Source organism: Balaenoptera physalus (genome assembly GCF_965194825.1).
Source record: "Balaenoptera physalus genome assembly, chromosome: 8".
Lineage (NCBI taxonomy): Eukaryota > Metazoa > Chordata > Mammalia > Artiodactyla > Balaenopteridae > Balaenoptera > Balaenoptera physalus.
Genome location: NC_138887.1, coordinates 80,520,844 through 80,541,977, shown reverse-complemented (window position 1 = coordinate 80,541,977; position 21,134 = coordinate 80,520,844). Strand labels below are relative to the sequence as shown.

At 39.0% G+C, this 21,134-nt stretch overlaps 1 protein-coding gene across 3 annotated transcripts in view; it reads right to left on the bottom strand.

Moving 5' to 3' along the window:
• The window catches only part of BMPER (BMP binding endothelial regulator), a 255,137-nt gene that overhangs the window by 164,823 nt on the left and 69,180 nt on the right, over nucleotides 1-21,134 (bottom strand). The gene's annotated exons all lie outside the window — the stretch shown is intronic.

Genomic DNA, 21,134 nt, shown 5'->3' with positions numbered 1-21,134 from the left:
ACAGGAAAGTATGACCTATACACACATATGCACATAAAGCAAGTAACAGAAATTGTCCTTGCCGAAGCCCAGAGGTTGTACTTACTAGACAGACTTTAATTCAGCTATTATAAATATGTTCAAAGAACTAAAAGAAAACATGTCTAAAGAAAACAGAAAAGTATAAAAATGCTGTCCCTTTAAAGAGAGAGCATCAGTAAAGAAAAATTGTAAAAAAAATAAGAACCAAATAGAAATAGTGGAACTGGAAAGCAAAATATAATCAGAATTTTAAAATTCATTACAAAGGCTCAACAGCAGACCTGACCTGGCAGAAAAAAGAATCAGTGTACTTGAAGACAGATCAATTGACAACCAGTCTGCAGAACAGAAAGAAAAAAGAATAAAGAAAAATAAACAAAGCCTCAAAGATATATGGGACACCATACAAATAATGGGAGTCCTAAAAAAAAAAAGAAAAGAGAGAATGCGGCAGAAGAAAATATGAAAAAAAAAATGGCCAAAGACTTCTCAAATTTGATGAGAAACAATAATCTACACATTCAAAAAGTTCAACAAACTCCAAGGAGGACAAGCTTGAAGAAATCCACAACCAAACATATAGTCAAACTATGGAAAGACAAAGACAAAGGGAGACTCTTGACTGCAGCAAGAGAAAAATGACTCATCACATACAGGGGATCATCAATAAAATAAACAGCTGATTTCCCATCAGAACCACTGAGGCCAGAAATATATTCCAAGTGGTGAAAGGCAAACACTGTTAACCAAAAATTCTACATGCAGCAAAACAACGGTTCAAAACAAAGAAGAAATCAAGACATTCTCAAATAAATAAAAATTCAGGGAATACACTGCTAGCAGACCTGCTCTATAAGAAATACTAAAGGGAGTACTTCAGGCTGAAATGAAGACACTAATCAAATCTACATGAAGAAATGAAGGTCAACATTAAAAGTAACTACATAGGTAAATATAAAAAACAGTGTAAGTGTATATTTGTCTCTCATTCCTTTTAGTCCTATATTATTTAAAGAAACTGTATAAAATAATACTGTAAACCTGTGTTGATAGGCTTATAACTTATAAAAATATAATTTATATTACAATGATAGTAGAAAGGAAGAGAGAAACAGCTTTATGGAAGAAAGTTTTTATATACTATTAAAATTAAGTTGGTATTATTCTGAACTAGATATTTTATAAGTTAATATGTTAATTAATATCTCCAGGACAATAACCACTAAGAAAATGACTAAAAATATATATAGTAAATAAAACAAAATGAGAATTTAAATGGTATGCTAGAATATATCTATTTAACAAAAAAGAAGGTAGTTAATGGCAGAATCAAGGAACAAAAAAGATATAAGACATACAGAAAACAAAGAAAAAAATAGCAGACATATATGCTATCTTATTAGAAATTGCCTTAAATGTAAATGGACTAAACATTCCAATCAAAACTCAGAGACTGATAGAACAGATTAGAAAGAAAAGCATGATCCAACTATGTACTGTCTACAAGAGACAAATTTTAGATTCAAAGACACAAATAAGTGAAAAGGAAAAAGACAGAAAAAGTCATACTATGCAAACAGTAAGTAAAAGAGAGCAGCAGGGACTATACTAATATCAGACAAAAATGACTTTAAAATAAAAATTGTTACTAGAGATAAAGAAGGACATTTTATAATGGTAAGAGGGTCAAGACATAATGATTATAAAATAAATGCACTTAACAAGAGGTCCAAAATACATGAAGCAAAAACTAAAAGAATTGAAGAAACAGATAATTCAGCAACAATAGTTGGAGACTTCATTACCCTACTTTCAATAATAGATAGAACAACTAAGCAGAATATCAATAAGAAAAAAGAAGACGAACCACACTGTAAGTCAACTATACCTAACAGATGTATACAGAACACTCCACCCCAAAAGAGCAGGATACACACTCTTTCTCAAACACACATGGAAAGTTCTCCAGGATAGATCACATGTTATGTCACAAAACAAGTCTCAAGAGATTTTAAAAGATTGAAATCATAAAAATGTTCTCTAATCACAATGGAATAAAAGTGGAAACCATACAGAAGAAAATTTTGGAAATTCAAAGATACATGGAAATTAAACAACACACTCCTAAAACCAGTCAGTCAAAGAAGAAACAACAAGAAAAATTAGAAAATGCTTCAAGGTAAATGAAAATAGAAACACAACATACCAAAACTTATGGGAGTTTCTCTAAAGCAGAGCTTAAAGAAAATTTTATACCTGTAAACACCTATACTAAAAAAGATGAAAGGTCTCAAATCAATAATCTAACCTTCCACCTAAAGAAATTAGGAAAAGAGCAATTAAACCCAAAGCAATCAAAAGAAAGAAAATAAAGCTGAGAATGGAAATAAATAAAATAAAGATAAAAGAATTCAATAAAACCAAAAGTAGCTTCTTTAAAAAGTTCAACAAAATTGACACACTATTTGCTAGATTAAACAGGAAAAAAAGAGAGAAGACTCAAATTGCTAAAATCAAGAATAAAAGTGAGGACATCATACTGACCTTACAGAAAGGAAAAAAAAAAATTACAAGGGAATACTATGAACAATTATTTGCCAACAACCTAGATGATCTACATGAAATGGTCAAATTCTTAGACACACACAAACTACTGAAACTGACTAAAGAAAAAATAAAAAATATGAATAGACTTATAACAAGTAAAGAAATTGAATTAGTAATCAAAAATCTTCCCACTAAGAAAAGACCAGGCCCAGACGGCTTCACTGTTGAATTCTACCCAATGTTTAAAGAAGAACTGACACAAACTTTCCACAAAGTTCTTTCAAAAAATAGGAGGGAATATTTCCCAACTCATTCTATGAAGCTACTATGATCCTGATAAAAAACCAAAGACATCACAAGGAAAGAAAACTATAGACCCATATGCCTTACAAATATAGACTCAAAAATCTTCAACAAAACATAGAAAATTGAATCTAGCAACATATAAAAAAGATTATACACCAAGTGAGATTTATCCCAGAAATGCAAGGTTGGTTGGTTTAACATATGAAAATCCATCAATATAACACACCATATTAATACAACAAAGAACCAAAATCACATGATCATCTCAATAGATACAGAAGATACATTTGACAAAATCCAACACCTCTTCATGTTAAAATGCTCAATGAACTAGAAACAGAAGAGAATTTCCTCAACTTGATGAAGGTATCTACAAAATACTAACAGCTGACATCATACTAATGGTGAAACGGGTTGGCTGATAAGATGACAAGAAATGCCTTTGCAACCACTTTCTATTTTTCCCCAACATTCAATTTTTGAAAATTTTCAAACCTTCAGAAATTTTTAGCATTTTGCAATATTTTTAGCATTTTGCAATACTTTTAACCACGTAAGACTCATATGTAGACACTCTACTTTAATTTAAGTAGATACCTCCCAGGCCTAAGAACAATTTCCTTTTTCCATTATAACCACAAGTTAACTATCACACTCAGGGAATTTAATATTAATGCAATAGTATCATCTAATACACAGTCTATCTTCAAATCTCCTCAGTTTTCCTAATAATGTCTTTTACAGTATTTTTTTTTCAATCCAGGATCCAGTCCATGATCATGTATTGCATTTAGTTTTCATGTCTCTCTCATCTACTTTAATCTAGAACAGCTGCCCAAATTTCTTTTTTCCTTCAGAACACTGACATTTTTTATGAATCTAGACCAGAACTAAATATGAATTTGTCTGATACTTCCTCATGATAAGGTTCAGGTTAAACATTTTTGAGTAGAGTACTACATAGGTGACGTTTCAACTATTACTTAAGATGGCAAGTTTGTTTTTAGAATGGTGGTGCTATTTCTCTATTTTTGTGCAAACATGGGGAGGAAAGCTATCAAAAGTCTGTTCATCCAAAATTCATCTGCATCAGTAATTTCTCAAAAAAAATCACAGAACACCAGGCCTTAAAATGGCCATAACTCAAAGGGTCAGTTCTCACTTCAAAAAACAGATAAGCAATGTGAAATCCATATATTTACATGCACTAAAATTCATTATTTGGTCTATACAAATCTCTGGGGATTTCTTAGCTGTCAGCTCTTCCTTTCATTAAATGGATATGAGTATCATTAGTTGCAAGCATAGTAGGGTTTGAGGTCCAATGCTCTAGTGTGGCAATGGTGAGCCCTTTCTTCATCCCATTATTTAAAATCACTATCCACCCTATCCAAAACATTTTTCTCCCCTTCTCTGATTTGTGCTTTTTCCTTAGCACTTTTCACCTGCTAACATACATATTTTCATTTATTTCTCCTGGTTGTTGCCTACCTCCCCACTGGAATGTAATCCTCATGAGGGTGGGCAATTTTATCTTTGTAGTTCACTGTTATACTCCCAGCCAGGCTCTCAGTTCTAGCAGGTATGCAATGAAAATGTTTAATACACAAATGAGTGAATAAATGGATGGATGGTTTCCCCTCCTGCATTGAAGTGTGCCAGAGTCACAAGGGCACTAGAGACTGGGGATATTTGAGCCACACAGTTTCCTTTCAAATATAACTTGATCAAACTGTCCCTAAACCTCTTTTCCACCGTCACTTCTCCACCTGGGTGCTCAACATGTGAGTATTATGAGATATATGGGTTTGTTACAGAAAAGGATTACAAATGGGTCATTTAGTAGATCAGAAAAATGAACACAGTTATTAACCAATTAGTGACAGACATATACAAAACTCTCACAGATCTTGATCATGACGTTCTGGATATGACCCGCTCCACTAGAGGGTTTGTGGAGGTCTCCAATTCACTTCCAACCATGGTTACCTTTGAAGTTCTGAGGGAGCGGGAGAAACCAAAGGGAATATTTGGAAGAAGGAAATAGAGGAAAAGTGAAGGAAAAAAAAAAACAACTGAGAATAAAATGGGTTCTCTGTGGCCTCCTTCCCCAACACCAATCATGTCTTTTCATCACCCCGAAGCCCCAGGTTTACGTATAGTTCAACATCAGCCTTTAAAACACATTTGGTTTCGTTCAATGAGGATTGTGGGCAGGTCAGGAACTAAGCAGTCAACAGACTGAATATCATCTTCTCATCTTGACTATAAAGTCTGGAATGAAGGTTCCAGAAGGAAAGGCTCTTTCAGAGAAAGGGGAAACTGATTTCAGGCAAAATATCCTCTCTCTGAAGGAACTAGGAAGTTCTTGTCAAACTATATCTTTTGCAAATGCTGGAATAGTATAAACCAGTAAGTACAGAAAAATCTTTTTCACATTAATAAAAATTTGGAAGTACAAAAATTATTACATAATAAAAATAAGGCTCAAGAACAAACCTTCGTATAGTTGATTCTTTTTTATGGGGAGAAGACATATCTTGTTAAAGTTTTAGGTGGTTGGTTTTAATCCAAAACTGTCTTACCAAACTTCAAACTAACCACAAGACCTTCCTGACTTAGAATTCTAAGTTTTCATTCACCAGATGGCATGTTCTGAGTCCACAAAACCCACTGTGAACCCAGGTGAACTCGAAGTCAAAAAGAGACTCATCGGGCTTCCCTGGTGGCACAGTGGTTAAGAATCCGCCTGCCAATGCAGGAGACATGGGTTCGAGCCCTGGTCCGGCAAGATCCCACATGCCGCGGATCAACTAAGTCCATGCGCTACAACTACTGAGCCTGCGCTCTGGAGCCTGCGAGCCACAACTACTGAAGCCCGCGCGCCTAGAGCCCGTGCTCCGCAACAAGAGAAGCCACCGCAATGAGAAGCCCGCGCACCGAAACGAAGAGTAGACCCCGCTCGCCACAACTAGAGAAAGCCTGCGCGCAGCAACGTAGACCCATCACAGCCAAAAATAAATAAATTAAATGAATTAAAAAAAAAAAAAAAAAAAAGAGACTCACCTCCTAGAAACTTCCACCTTGAGTTCTGACTCTTAAGCTGCTGACAACAATTTAATTTTCTCTCTGGGAACATGTAAGAGAATGGTAAGAGGCCACCCTGTTGTTAGAAAGAATGACAGTGTGAAATATATTTACAGTCACTGCCAATTTTATGTTCGGGGACTGAGAGCAGGACGGCAGAGAGGAAAGAGATGTTGAGAGCTCCTTGCTAACCTCCACATTATGAGTCTCAAATTCCTGAGAGAGCCCCTCTGACACCGGAGACTTCCCTCCTGCTGAGGCCTTCAAAACTTCACCTTCTTGGAGAGAAAACAAGTAAGACAAAAGAAAGTTGTTTAGCTTCTAAATTAGACTGGCCTCTCCTCTGAAGAGCTGGGCAGCCGCTGCATCAGACTCTGGCGTCTGCCAGGCTCTCGGCAGCCGGAGGATCGTATCACACTGTTTGGCTGCACAAGCCCATGGTGAGCACTGCTCCCCACATGCATCCTGCCAACAACAGCAACCCCTCTTACCATTCAGCCTTGACCCTGTGCACATGTTCATGATGTTCTCAAGGACTCTGCTAAAACTGAACGGGAGAGGTCTGTTGGGAGGCTTTGTGGATTTGTAAAGATAGAGGAGGTAATCCAACCTGTCCCCATTAAATATTCAAGTTCAGAGTTCCCAAATTTTGAGAATTCCTAAATATCTACTTCCAAAGAAGGAAAAGCATTCAAGAACTAATGGATCTGAATCTGTTCTGACATTCCGACAAGTCACCATTGAAAAGTGATCAGCGCTTGTGTTTGAGGGCACTGGCCAGACTCCCAGTGGGGTCGAGCTGACCTGGACAGCAACACAAGGGGTCATTTATTAGTAGGTCTTCCAAATGCGTAAACGATTTGATTGTGTTTTCCAAATTAAGCAAGATAACTCCATAAATCTTGGGCAGGGTAGTAGTCAGAACTTTCACAAATGTTAATCAACTGTCGGTAAATACCGATTAGAATTCTGAATTCTTAGAACTATCAAATGTTTGGTATTGTTCATTCATTCATCCTAAACTCTGTTTTAGGTATTGGGGATACAGCCATGAACAAAACAATGCCCCTGCCCTAATGATGCTTATATTCTACCAGGGCAGGGGGAAGATAGCGAGAAAAGAGAAAGACAGAGGGAATAAAGCAAGCATATCAGATGGTGATAAAAAAGCTATGGAAAAAATAAACAAGGTTGGTTTGAGAAGGAGTGTCAGGTGGCAGAGGGTGTTGGTAGCAAAACAGAGTCACCATTTTAGATAGTATTGGTGGGTTATGAAAGACCTCACTAAAGAACGTTTGATGTTTGAGCAAAGCCTCGAAGGAGGAAAAGGAGCCAGGCACAGGCATCTGCGGAAGAACAGTCCAGGCAGAGCTTTCTACAGATACAAAAAACCTGAAGTGAGTGTGTGCCTGGCATGTTCAAGGAATTGCAAGGAGCCCAGTGTGCCTGGAAAGATTTATGTGAGGGAGAGTCTTGGAAGATAAGGTTGGGAGGGAGCTCTGGCTTTCACTCCAAAAAGAAGGGATGCCATTGGAGGATTCAGAGCAGAGGGAGGCAAACCCTTAGAAAGGATTCCTCCGACTGGTAATTAACGACTTCACTTTCAGCCTTCTTTCTTGGCACAACATCCACCGGGCAGACCACACATCGAATGTGAATGTGGCATGTGGTAGTAGTAGGCAGGAGGGAAGGTCCTGCGAATGTGAATGTGGGACATGCTCCCTCCTGACCTGGCAGCACTGATTAGACCTACGATGTCCGACGTGGTAGCCACTAGCCACGTGGACTATTGAGTAACTGAAATGTGGTTAACCTGAAACAAGGAGTACTGTAAGTATGAAATACACACCGGACGCTGAAGCCTTAGTATGAAAAAAGAAAAAAGAATGTAAAATGTCCCATTAATATTTTTATAATGCTTATATATTGAAATGATAATATTTTGGATACAATGGGTTAAATAAAGTGTAGTCTTAAATTCTCTTTACCTGTTTCTTTCTTACTTCTTTTAATGTGGCTACAAGAAAATTAAAATTTTTCCATTTTTAATTTTTTTATTAAATTGCATATGTGGCTCACATTATACTTCCCTTGGACAGAGCAGGGTTAGAGTGTTACTACAACAGTGCTTAGACCTTCCCATTATAAAGAAGCAACAGATAAAGGGTAGCAGCTCCTTAAGTGAAGAGAAAGAATGACTCAGACTGCAAAATACTGTCTCCCAATGGACAAAAAGAAAGGCCCTGGAATTTGAAGGCAAAGAGGCAGCTTCTTCATGTAGCCGACTCTGTGAAGGGCAATAGTCAGACACGAAGGAGCTACCTGGTAGGTTTCTCCTCAGAAAACCAATCCAGGAAACTAATTTAAAATGTTTAGGTTTGGGACTTCCCTGGTGGTCCAGTGGTTAAGACTTCGCCTTCCAATGCAGGGGGTGTGGGTTCAATCCCTGGTCGGGGAGCTAAGATCCCACATGCCTCAGGGCCAAAAAACCAAAATATAAAACAGAAGCAATATTGTAACAAAGTCAATAAAGACTTTTTAAAAAATGTTTAGGTTCGACATACAAATGACTGTCCTAAATTCAAACAGGTTACCACTGAAACTAAAAATTATTCTGCCCTGCAGGAAAGGGAAGGCATCTACTAAGTGCTGGTTACTAGGCAGGGCACTTTGTACGTATCATCTCATGAAATCCTCAAAACCTGGAACTTCTTTAACTTAAAAAAGAAAAAAATGGGGGTGGGGTGTTTTGGCTCCAAAGCTCCAAGGTTTCTCTGAAATCTTCTATTTCATTTCTACAACAAGAAGCAAGGAACCTGTACCCTTTTTGTTTTGCATTAAACTCTTCATGCATGGAATAGCTTTGTAGGTCTTGTTTTCTAGAGCAAGCATACTAGAGATGGAGGAAGAAAACATAAGGTTCCTGAGTATATTTTGCCAAGAAGTAATTCCCCATTTTATGAATGAAGAAAGTGAGGTCTAGTGTATTCATTGATGGAGGAGCAGAGCTGAATTAAATCCCTGCCCCACTGACTCCAAAGACCATGCCCTTCCACCAGGGCCCACTGGCCAGATCCCAAGTAAGATATACAGAACCCACGGTTGGCCCCTGACTCTATTAAAGCTCTGGTCATGGCTACCCCCACCCCATGGCAAACTCAGGCCTCTTCTGTAACAACATTTGGACAACGCTTGGAATGGGGAAGCAATAAGGGTTAACATGGAGAAGGAAGCAACACCCTCACATCTGCACAGGCCTCGAGGAACAAATGCTGCTGAAAAGGCCAGGGGACATGCTCTCTTCTTAGAGAACATCAAAACTCTTCCAGAAAACCATCAATCTCCCACTGCCTGGGTTTATACTAATAGGGAGGCACGTCAACCTACTGGAATGACTTTCCATCTCTGAGCTATGAATCTAAGATTGTATAATAATTGCAGACACACTAAGCCCAACCCATTCATCAACGTAAGTGAGGAACCCTGCAGCTGGAGTTCTCTTCCTGACTCTCACTGCCAGCTGATTTTACTGCCTTACCCTTGCCTTGGGGTGAGAAAGAAAAGATTCCTCTGCTTCTAATCATTGTTCTACAATCAAAACCCGCAAGTCCATTTCTGGAGCAAAGAACTTCATGTGATCCAAAACGGATGACAGTCTCTTGCTCCTCATTCTAGACATTTTGGAGGCACCAGACATGTCTTAATATTGCAGAGAAGATTTATGGTCAAAGAGTCAAAAATAGCTTCTCTTTATAGTTTTTTAATAAGTTGTGGCATAGCTAGAATAACAGGTAAAGACTTTTTGCATTTTTAATGTAATTTATAATAATATTAACTATTTAAAAATGTTTATCAGTGTGCATTTGTCAAAACCCAGATATGTATGCCAAAGAGTGAATTTTACTGTGTATTAATTAAAAATTAATTTTTTAAAAAAGTAAATTTTAAAATGTGGTGATGATAATCTATTAGTATATTAGAAAAATATAATTTCTATTAACTGGTATTTCGAGTCTGTCCAATAACTTGCTTCCTGGGAAAATAAAGGCCTTTTCTGAGTTGGGTAATTATGAAATTATAGAACTGGGAAGCCTCTAAGAAGTCCTTGTTTTACTTATGGGGAAACTGAGTCTCAGGTTAATGGGAAGGTTCCAGGTCACATAACAAGCCAGTGACAGAAACAGGGCAGCACCCCAGGTCTCCTCACACCCAAACCGGTGGGCTTTTGCCCACAACAATGCCCCCTAAGGGATATAGAACACATCTGCATGCCTAAAACCACTCAGGACAATATAGTGTAGTAGCAAAAGCAAAACTTTAAAAAATACCGAAAACTTCATTGCACTTTTCCTAGTGCTTGGTCAAACGATTTTACTTAAAGATAGAAGTTTAGGGTCAACATCCAGTTTGATTATAAATGAAATCTTGCTTCAATGTATGAAAATTTTTGTGTTGCAAAAACCCTCTTCCAGCCTGATGTTTTTCTGGCACTTAGCGGGCTGAGTTATTAAAGACAGCTGTGTCCATTGTTTATGAATATTATGGATGCTGAAAACCTAATAACAAAACCAAAAATTCTCAAGAGTTCCCTCCCTTTCCTTTTCTTGAACTTGAAACTGAAAAGAAACATATTTCCCACCACTGTCAAGACCAGTCACTCCTGTCATCTACCAATCACATTCCTCAGCTCGGATCAGTGAGGAAAAAGCACCCTAGCATCAACACAGCTCCACAACAAAAATGTGAAAGTGTATGAAAAACTTATTCTGTCAAATTAAGGCGTGAAAAAAATTAAGATATGGATCAGTATTAATGATGTGGTGAGGGTAATTTTTCATACTCATTTTGAAATTAAAATGTAACTTCTATTATTGAATTTTAGTGCTTAAAATATGAGTCCAGGATACTTCTTCATAATGAGTAACTGATTTTATTGATGTTTGACTACATTATAAATTTAATCTGACCAAAAATGAAACTTGTAACTTTTCCTCCCACTAAAAGAACGTCATGGACAAACTATGGCCTTTCTTTTTATTCACTGTGAATATAGGGGTTTTTTTCTTTTGTTTAACTCCAGCAATATTCAGAGGTTTCCAAAGTCCTCGCACAGAACATCTGGAACATAATATTGTTAATCATGATCACATTATCTGATTCTGTTATGTGTATCACGGAGAACAGAAGAAAGGCACTAGAGCAGAAAGAAGCACATAGAATTATGTGATAGATGCGTTTGACACTGGATATAAGTCCAGGTTGTTTGTACATTTCATGGTGTTCCTTACACAGAAGGTTCACCCTGCTCCTGGAAGCCTGTCCCCTTTCCAAAGAGCAAAGTCTGCTCGATATATATTTCCAGCTGGCTCTTCTGAACCACAGCTAGAGAACGTAGGTGGGTTTAGAAAGGATGATTCACTGCTGTGACTCAGTGTAGGCTCAGAGATGGGCTTTAGAAGACAAGGTCGAATGTGTGCATTCCCATTCTTCCCCTGTGCGTTTGTGGTCCAGCATCCTCCTATCTTTGGGAGGACCTTGCTGCCTGTGATGTAAATACGTTGCTGCTTACACTAAACAAGTGGTACCACTTAAAATTCCACTCAAAGGGAATGGTGGTAATTGAAGCCATTCACAGGACCACAAAAGCACTGCCACCCTCCAAACTGAACATTCGAATGACATCTAAAAGGTGCCAAAATGTGCAATCAATTCATTCAAAGGATATTTTGTGAATATCTAGCAGTACAGAACTCTGTGATGGTTATTTGAGGAGAGACCAAGCTAGCAATGAAAATGAATTATGCTACTTTACTAAAACAGGCTGCTGTATCGAGATACTGATGGGAATGGAAGGGGGGCAGCTTAAGGAGGACGGGAAATGACAGGGAAAATGGAAGCATGAGGGAAAGGACAAGGGATGGAAGAGTAAAGGGGGTGGGGGGAGCTATGAAGCAGAAACAAGGAAAGGGACAAAGACAGTAGCAGACCCACAGATACCAGTTTTTTAAAAAATTAATTTCTCTAGGTAATAATGGACAAAAAGACAAAAAAGTTCAGGAAGTATTCTAAGATACTGTAACACTCACATTTTATTCTATTTTACTGACAAAATGGGATATTTCTTGTACAGAACAAACGTATGGACACCATGGGGGGAAAGCCGCGGGTTGGTGGTGGTGGTGGGATGAATTGGGAGGTTGGGATTGACATACATACACTAATATGTATAAAATAGATAACTAATAAGAATCTGCTATATAAAAATAAATAAATAAATAAATAAAACTCAAAAATTAAAAAAAAAAAAAGACTATTTCTTTAACATTCACTAATGTTTCCTTTCTCTTCCTCCTACTCCACAGCAAGACGCATTCTTAGACTTGCTGTCATCCCGTGAGGCCTTGAGGAGTCGGAGCTCACACCACCCCCATGCCCCAGCCTCTTCACACAGCTACTATGAAGTCTCCTCACCCGTTCCTTTAAAAATGCTTTAGGTTGGAGTCTCTTCCTCTTTAGATTTATCATAAATCCTTCACGTCACCATGATCATTGAAAGAAAAAAAGTGAATACTGAATGTACTGTCTTCAAAATAGAAATGAAGACCCAGGTAGGAAGGTACAAAGTTCTAGATCATAGAACTCCTTTTCCAGAACATGGATACTCAAATCAGAGAGTGTAAGACTAGTCATTTGGTCAAATATTTACTGTTTCCTACGTGCAAGACACTGTCCTCAAAGATGTGAGGACATGATGCCTGGCCACAAGAAACTGAACATCTAGAATGCAGAAGGAGGAGAGGTAGGAAGGGATGGGCGCAAGAGCCCCAGTGGAAGATCAGGACTGGAAAGCAGGAGGGGCCCTTGCACTCTGAGCCAAGAGAGAAAGGGATGCCTGAGAAGACAGAGAGGTGGGAGGCTATAGAGCCACAGGCAAGGGAAGAGCCACTGTAGGAACTCAAAGAGTAATTTCCCTTTAGTGTTGGGGCAGGTCCAAGTCACTGTCTCACAACGAAGGAGTCAGAGATAGGAAGAGAGGAGCTTAAGCAAAAAAAGTCTTGGACCAATTAAACTGGGGAGCTGACAGTGTTAACTCACTTTTTTCTTAGTTAATATGTTTGGATCAAGATTTGAGGAGAAAAGATTTGAGGAAGAAGACATGGGATTTCAGCAAACTCTTCCATTATCCAACGTGCCATATACACACTAAGATCAAACTGCACACACGGCACTTTTTTCAGTGTTTTTTAAAAATACACCTTAATGTAAACAGCAGAAGATTATTATTCTTCATACACAGACTGCGATAGAACTTTAACCACTCAACAGAAAAATGAGAAAAACACACAATTTACAGAAGAAACACAGTTGGCTAATAAACATATGAAAGACGCTCAATTTCAGAAGAAAATGTTAATGAAAACAAGATTCTCAAATGGAAAAATAATTTTGGTGCAGGAAGATATACACCTAGGTACTGCTGGAGAGGACATTAGGACATGACTTATATGAGGTATTTTAGCAACACACACACACACACACACACACACACACACACATACACCTTAAAATGTTTGTATCCTTGACCCATCAATTATACATCTATGAGTTTAGTCCAAGGAAATAATCAGATAAACAAGGAAAGATTAATTTTTGAAGATGTTTGTTATATTATTCATAATAGTGCAAACTGAACACAGTGTTTATTTTTAATTCCAGAAAAATGATTAAATAAATCATAGTATACTGATGAAATATTATGCAGCTAATAAAAGTTATTTTTCAATGACTTTTTAATGAAACAGAGATATGGTCACAATATGTTAAATGAAAATAACCAGAATGCAAAACTGCATACAGAAGGTGATCCTACCTAGGTATATTACTGTATGTAAATATGGAAAAAAAAAGGTTGGAAGGAAATATATCAAATCATATTAACAGTGGTTTTCTTTGAGTTGTACAATTATTTCTATTTTTCAATACATTTGGACTTTGTATAATATCATATAGCTTATAGTTGGCACATATTATCACATACTGGGCACACACAAAAAATGTTACAGGATGGTTTTATTTGGGCTTACTTTTAATAAATATACCCAAGTCAATAGATTGTAATTGTCTGGAGAGAAAAAGTGAAATCCCCTTCATCTTTGAGCACCCAGTACCTAATACACTATCTAACACATAGCAGACACTCAATCATTGTTAAATTAATAAACAACCGGCTGGCTCTGAAGACAAGTGATGGATGAAAAGATGGAAGAATGAGTGGTTGGAAAGTTCTTCATTCTTGAGTAAAATCGGTATTTTCCCTGGGACTTTTAGGAGATGAAAGGGGTTCATCATGTGACAGACCTTGAAGAGAATAAAAGCAAGAGGAAAAAATTCCAAGGAACGATCTTTGCAAAGATACAGTGAGATGAAATTTAATCCATGGAGCTTGTTTTTCTACCAACTCTCAATATCCATTCCAAACTTCACTCAAATTTCTAAATGTATCTGCTTCTTAGATGGACAGGAGAAAGCAACTGCTCAAAAGCAAGTACACAGTTGCGCCTCTATCCTACTAGGAGGATGAATTTACATTCACAGAACCACTGAAACTCATGTCTAGCTGAACCCAACTCCTCTATATAATCTCCAAAGTGACTGATGCTTAAACTCCATCAGTGACTATTACAAGGAATAGACAGGCCCCACCAGATAAACATTTATTTCTATCCACCTTTGGAAGCGGAAGCACTGAGCATGGCTCTATCCCAGCAACTGTCACATTCTCTTTGTATAGTCATAATTTCTTGGCAAAGAGATGCACACTATAGATCACAGTGTCTCCATTCTCCAACTGATGTGAGGGTAACAGATACGTTTTCATCATTCACTCTGCCATCACTGTGACATATACTTAGGCTGAAGGCCCAAGGCTGGAATCTGGTATGAGTTTAAACTTGCTGAGACTTGTGAACTTCAGAGAAAGGAAGTGTAATTCACATTTGCATTGTATTAATATCCCTTGCACCAAATTTGGGGTTCTTTGTAGATGCTCACATCATCATTATTTCTCCCTCGAAATATCTGGTTGCTCTTCATTCCACAGATTCAAATGGCATGTCCCACTTTCAAATGTCTACAAACAACCATACATAGTATCTCAAAATGACACTGGTTGGTGGCAGGGAGAGGGTAGATGGGATAGGAATGACATGTGACTTTATACTCAGGCAGTTCAGGATTTCAATTCTTATTAACTTTTTGACCTCAGGCAAGCTATTAAAATTCTCAAATCTCAGTTTCTTCGTCAAAAAAATGGGGCTAATGCCACCTAGGTTACAGGACAATCTTGAAAATTAACATTAAAGCACTATATGTATCTGGCACAGAGTATACACTCAGTAAAAGTAGCTATTATTATCAGTAATTCCTCTATAAACAAATCATTTGCTGATCTCTTTTCAAACTGTGTGTTTTCCTATAAATGCTCAAATGTCATACATGAAATTTCCTTTCCAACTTTTTCCCTATTAGGCTCATTTTTCAGATGGTGGCTCCCTATGTAGAAAAATAACTTTACAGGATGCTTCAACTATAAATTATATAAAGAAATAAGCATAAGGAACCTTAGAAACCACAAAAAATAAAGACATATATGGGGATTAAAATTCAGGGTTTGGCCTGAAAATACATGAGACAGGGCTGAAACAGAATTTTAAATATACAACAGTTATTCCCAATCTTTTTAACATCAAAAAAATTAAGCCTCCTGTTGATTTCAGAAACTTACTGAAAGTACTCAACTAGTAACACAGATAACTCAACCAGACTCATGAAGGCTTTAGGACAAGCCTTGAAGCTCCCACCTCGTTAGTTTCCACCAATTCTAAACTAGTATATCATGAAAACTGCCCAATCCAAATCAAGTCCTTACATTAAAAACTCACCTTAATCCAGACCCCCACAAAGAACCTCAAAAATATCCTACCTTTGTCCTATTCCTTCCAAGATATTATTTTAAGGCTCCATCAAGGTAATCATCGATGACCACAGTAAGCAATAAAGTCAGCTTTGCCTTCTTTTGGTGCTATTTTCAAGAAGCAAGAATTTGACACCCCTATAACAAATAGCTGTACATTTATGGAGTCACCCTGAAGGGAATGGCATTACAGTAGACCTTCCAATAGAAGGCTGACAGAGAAATCACAATTGCTCAGATTCATCCTAACATAAAACCCCAAGATTCCGGACCTCATGGTCTAACCAAACGCAGTCAGAGCACCAGCCACTTTTCTAAGCAAGTTGGAGACCCCTCCTAGTGGCCAAGTGCTATCCAGCCCTTAAGTAAAAGCCTTTTTTTTTCAATCGACTGTTCAAAACCGAGACCTTTTTGTCCTCAGAGTGATGGTACAACCACAGTGCAAAATGGAACACTGCAGCAATTACATCAATATTTCAGACTAGTTTTGCAAACTACTCTGAAGGTTTTTGGCCCACACTGCTTAGAAAAACTGCCCACATTGATCTAATTCACTCGATAATTGCTCAGTTCTCCAATTTATTGCCCGGATGTGGCCAAATTTCTCCCCATGGACAGGGAAGATATAATGACAGTCTATCATTAAAATGCGCCAAATTGCACAAATTACCAAAAGTAAGGCAGAGGCCGTGTGAGAGGATTCAGGCATGGAGGGTCCCAAGATCCCATGTCAGAGGAGCAGTGGTGTGACTGCTAACATGTAACTTGGATTGCCCCGGCATCATGTGACCACAGAAATGACAAGCTGTCCCACTGTGTCCTATTACAGGGAAGTACAATCTGAAGCTGGACAGACTAGAGCAGGGCGAGGTAGGACACATCTCCCCATATTTCAGGGCAAGGTCAACTCTTAGGGTAGAGAATTACAGTCTCTTTTCAAAGCTCTGCCACAGCGAGTGGTCCCGGTCTCTGGCAGGTGTTTCTGGCCACTGCATCCTCCTGCTGCCATGAGGAGTGGGAATCTTTGAGGCTTAGACAACACTTTTCAAACAAGACATCCTCAGGGAAGTCATCCACATTCCATACAAAGCGATTTATAATAAGTACTACAGTGGCTGAACATAAACCCATCTTCCCTTCAGAAATGGAAAAGACGAAATGTGCAGGGGGGAGATATCGTAGCAGAGGGGAGAGAGAGGCAGTGGGGAAAGAAAGGGCAATCAAAGTCAGCATTCGTTCGTTCCTGAATTCAACAATTATTATGAAGATCCATTATGCACCAAGCACTGAAGATACAAATGTTACCATTTTACCCTCACAGAGTTAAATAAAATCATCACACACAAAAATACATAATTACAAGTCATTTTAAACGTTTAGGAAGTAAAGTATGGGTTGCTCTAAAGGGTTCAGCAACAGGACCTGATCTGGTCTTGGGGGCCAGAACAAGCTTCTGGAAAGAAGGAATGTTTGAGCTTCCAAGTGCAGGATGAGCGGGCGTTACCTAGGTATGCGGCACCAGACGATAGAGCAAAAAGGAGAGAAGAAAGAAAAAGCAGCCGAGGTAAAGGCCATGAGATATTAGACCAGGGCTCCTCAAGCTTTATTTGTTAAAGGAATCTTCTAGAAATCTCCCTAAACTGTAGATTTCAATTCTGGGTCTGGGGTAGGGCCCACGCTTCTGCATTTCCAACAGGCTCTCAGGTGAGGCCAACACTGCTGGTTGGGTGCACGCTTTGTGGAGCAAGGATCCAGAAGATCTGCCCAGAGTCCAGAGCAGACAGAACGAGGGAGGGTCAGTGATGGGGCCAGAGAGTTTGGCAGAGGTCGGACCACACCAGGCTGTGCAGAGCATCTTAAGGAATCGGGTCTAAGAGGAACGGGAACCATGAAGATCTGCGTTTCCTTTGTTCTCTCCAAATAACCTTGCTAGGAGTTTCATTTTCCCTGGGAGACAGCACTTTGCAGTATTTAAAGTGTAAGTGAGAGCAAAGGTGTTTATGGACTTCAGGGGTTCTAAGAGCCAATAAAGTACAGCTCCTTCATCACAGACAGCCCATTAACAAGCCATGTTTATTAGTAAAAATCCTCAGAACTGAATACGCCTTTGTCAGCAAAAGTGATCTTGGCCGGTTAATTTGGCTGGTTTTGCAGACTGAGGACTTGCCACTCTTTTTAGAGTGTCCTACGCCTCTGTGGGCTTCCCTGCCTTCAGTGAGCGATTTCCAAGGATGCGGAGCCCATAGGGTTCTTAAAATAGTTTGGTGAAAGAGAACACAAATGCCTCTCGTTGGCACTTTGGTCTTTAGCCTTACAAGCCTGAAGACGTTGGCTTTTCCAGAAAAGTCTGTGCCAACTGCCACCAGCCTGTTCCCTGAAAATGTGATGAACAAAGGCACAGAGAACTGTTTGCTGTTCAGTTAGCCAGGTCATAAAAGCTCAAGCTTAAACAAGGGAGAAGCAGCCGAGTACTTTTAACCAATTGCTCGATATACTTTATAAACTATTCTTTGCTTCTGCCATAGGAAAAAAGCATCTTCTTTCGTTTTTAAAATGAACGCAGGACTCATTCACACTGAACACGTGACATGAGGAATGCACTCTGCTATGACTCAGACAACTCTAAGGAACAGCTAAAGGAACTCAAGTGTTTGCCACCCTGACTAGTACCAGCTCTACAGAGAATTAATTCTCTTGACTCTGTCGTTATTTATAATAGGTAAATGGGGATGATACAGTTTAACAAGTGATAGTGAAGCACCGCATTTTCTATGTGAATCATGATGTTACTCTCGCCTAAAAATCAGAGAAGCTCTGCTTCTGTAATGGGTAAGAGCGAGTGGTTGTGTAATCCTCTCCAGATAATCTCCAAACATTAGCATGTTCTGAACTGTCTGGAATGCTGTATATACTATCCTGACCTAAAGCAAGGATGTAAAGTCATGTGTAAGGCATTTGTTCCATCATCCAAGGAATCCATCTCAATCAGATGAAGTGTCTTTCTGGTGGTCTGCCTGTGTCACCACATCCCAAAAACATGGGTAGACAGATTTTCACAAATTTAGAGAGTGTAACAAAGGGGGCTAGAGGTACAATACAATTTTCATGGTGTATATAATATCTACTTGAGAGGGGGTTACCTTGAAGAGTTGGCAGCTCATCCATCAGAGGTGGGTAATATACACTAGAGATGCTTTACACATCATGACTCCATGGGGTATGCTCCAAGGCAAACAGTAATCTAATGAGAATGGGCTATCTATCTAACAATAACTATTCTCCCAGGCAAGAAGGGCAAGAAGGAGCTGGCCAGCTGTAAAGGGCAGAATTGTCACAGTTTGGAAGGAAAGAGATTATTGGTTTTAGGGTACTCCATCACAAGATAGAGATACGAAAGCAAGTGAAGAGCGCTAGCTAACATCACTGAGCGCCCACAGTGCTGAGCACAGAGGTGGGCAAGATGAGCGTAAGAAGACGTGCCTCCCTCCCGGATGGAGTACACAGTCTTAACGCAGAACAGGAAAATAATCCAGTAACCGTGCTACAACGGGGCAAGTGCTCACCTGGAAGTGTGTGTGTGCGTGTGTGCTGTGTGTGCATGTGTGTGCCTGTGAGGGAAAGATGGCAGGTAAGCCAGCCAGTGAGAGCCCTGAGCCTCAGGAATACAAGTGAGAAAACAGTTGCTGCTTCTGCCTGGAGGGATGGAGTGGTCAGAGAGTTGCTATGGGTGGTGATAACTGACTTTGAAAGGCCAAGCACTGACCAGGTGAAGGAGGAAAAGAAAGGGATTCCACACAGGGGCAGTGGCATGAGCAAAGAAGAGGAGGCATAAGAAAGTAATGGGTTCAGGGAAAAGCTAGTGGTCCAGTGTTCTAAAGATGTGCGGAAGAATACCTACACGGGTACGTGTATGTACGTATATACATTCACATTCAGAGATATAAAAATACTGATGTCTGTGTATGTACCTATACACATTCATATTCAGAGATATAAAAATACTGGTGTCCGTGTTTGTACGCACATATATGTACCCGTATACATACACATATATGTTGTAGCCCACTGTTGCTACCTACCCACCTCCTTACACCCTCACACACTCCGAGCCTCACAGGGCCAGAGCCAGACCGCACGTTTGCAATATTGCCTTCTAAACAAACATCTGCCCAGTTGTCACTCTCAGGACAGGGCCGTTTGCTGCTAAAACATTATCTCTTTTATGAGTGTACTACATCAAAAGATCGCAAAATAAAAGCATATTAAAAACCAATTTATTTTAATAAAAAGCTGCAAAAAAGAAAGCTTATGCCTCAAATTTTTATATTCACAAAAAGAAAAACTGCTCTTATGACCCTCCCGATACCCAAGCCAACTCACAGATGTCCTGTCCCCAAGCAAGAGCTCCACGGTCCCTTCTCCTTGTGCTAGTAACTCACAGACTGATGTCAGGGACACAGTCAACACCATTAGCTGCCCCTTACATGCTGAGGGTGGCAACGTGGAGAACTAGAAAGAATAGAGGATTAGGAATATAGGAATGTAGGAGATTAGAATATAGGGATATAGAAAATAATGTAGAATATAGGTCTGGAGGAACTCACGAAGCAGGAAAGCTTGGGCAAGCAACCACATCTTTGGATTTTTCTTTCTTCAGTTGAAAATGAAAGCAGGACTTGCAGGGGCCTGAACTTGGCCCTCCAGTGTGTTTCGATCAGCACGCAGTGTGTTTAAAAACACATGGAATCCGAATGCCTTAAGTGCATTTGAGTATGTGACTATAGACAGATACAGATATAGACATAAATATCCTCTCTCTCTTTCCCTCCTCTCCTTGTTTTCCTCCTTCCCCCTGCAAAAACCATCACCCTTGGTCATGTTTACTTTAATGTGGACTCTCTAGGTTGTGTATGCATATGTGCTATAGTATGGGGGAAATATTTTGGAAAAGACATGTAGAGAAATGACAAATACTATGATTTATGATGATCCACATATGATTCTGCTTTGGTGAAATTAGGATGCTGAAGTTCCCCATGTATTTTTTTAATATTCTGAGATGAGTACTGTATGTTCTTTATTACAAAAGATTAAGAGCTTAAAAAATATATGGTTGTACAAACTCACTACTGTAAATAACTTGGAGCAGCGGTTTAAGACTAGATTCCCTATCATCACCATTACCACCATCACCACCAAT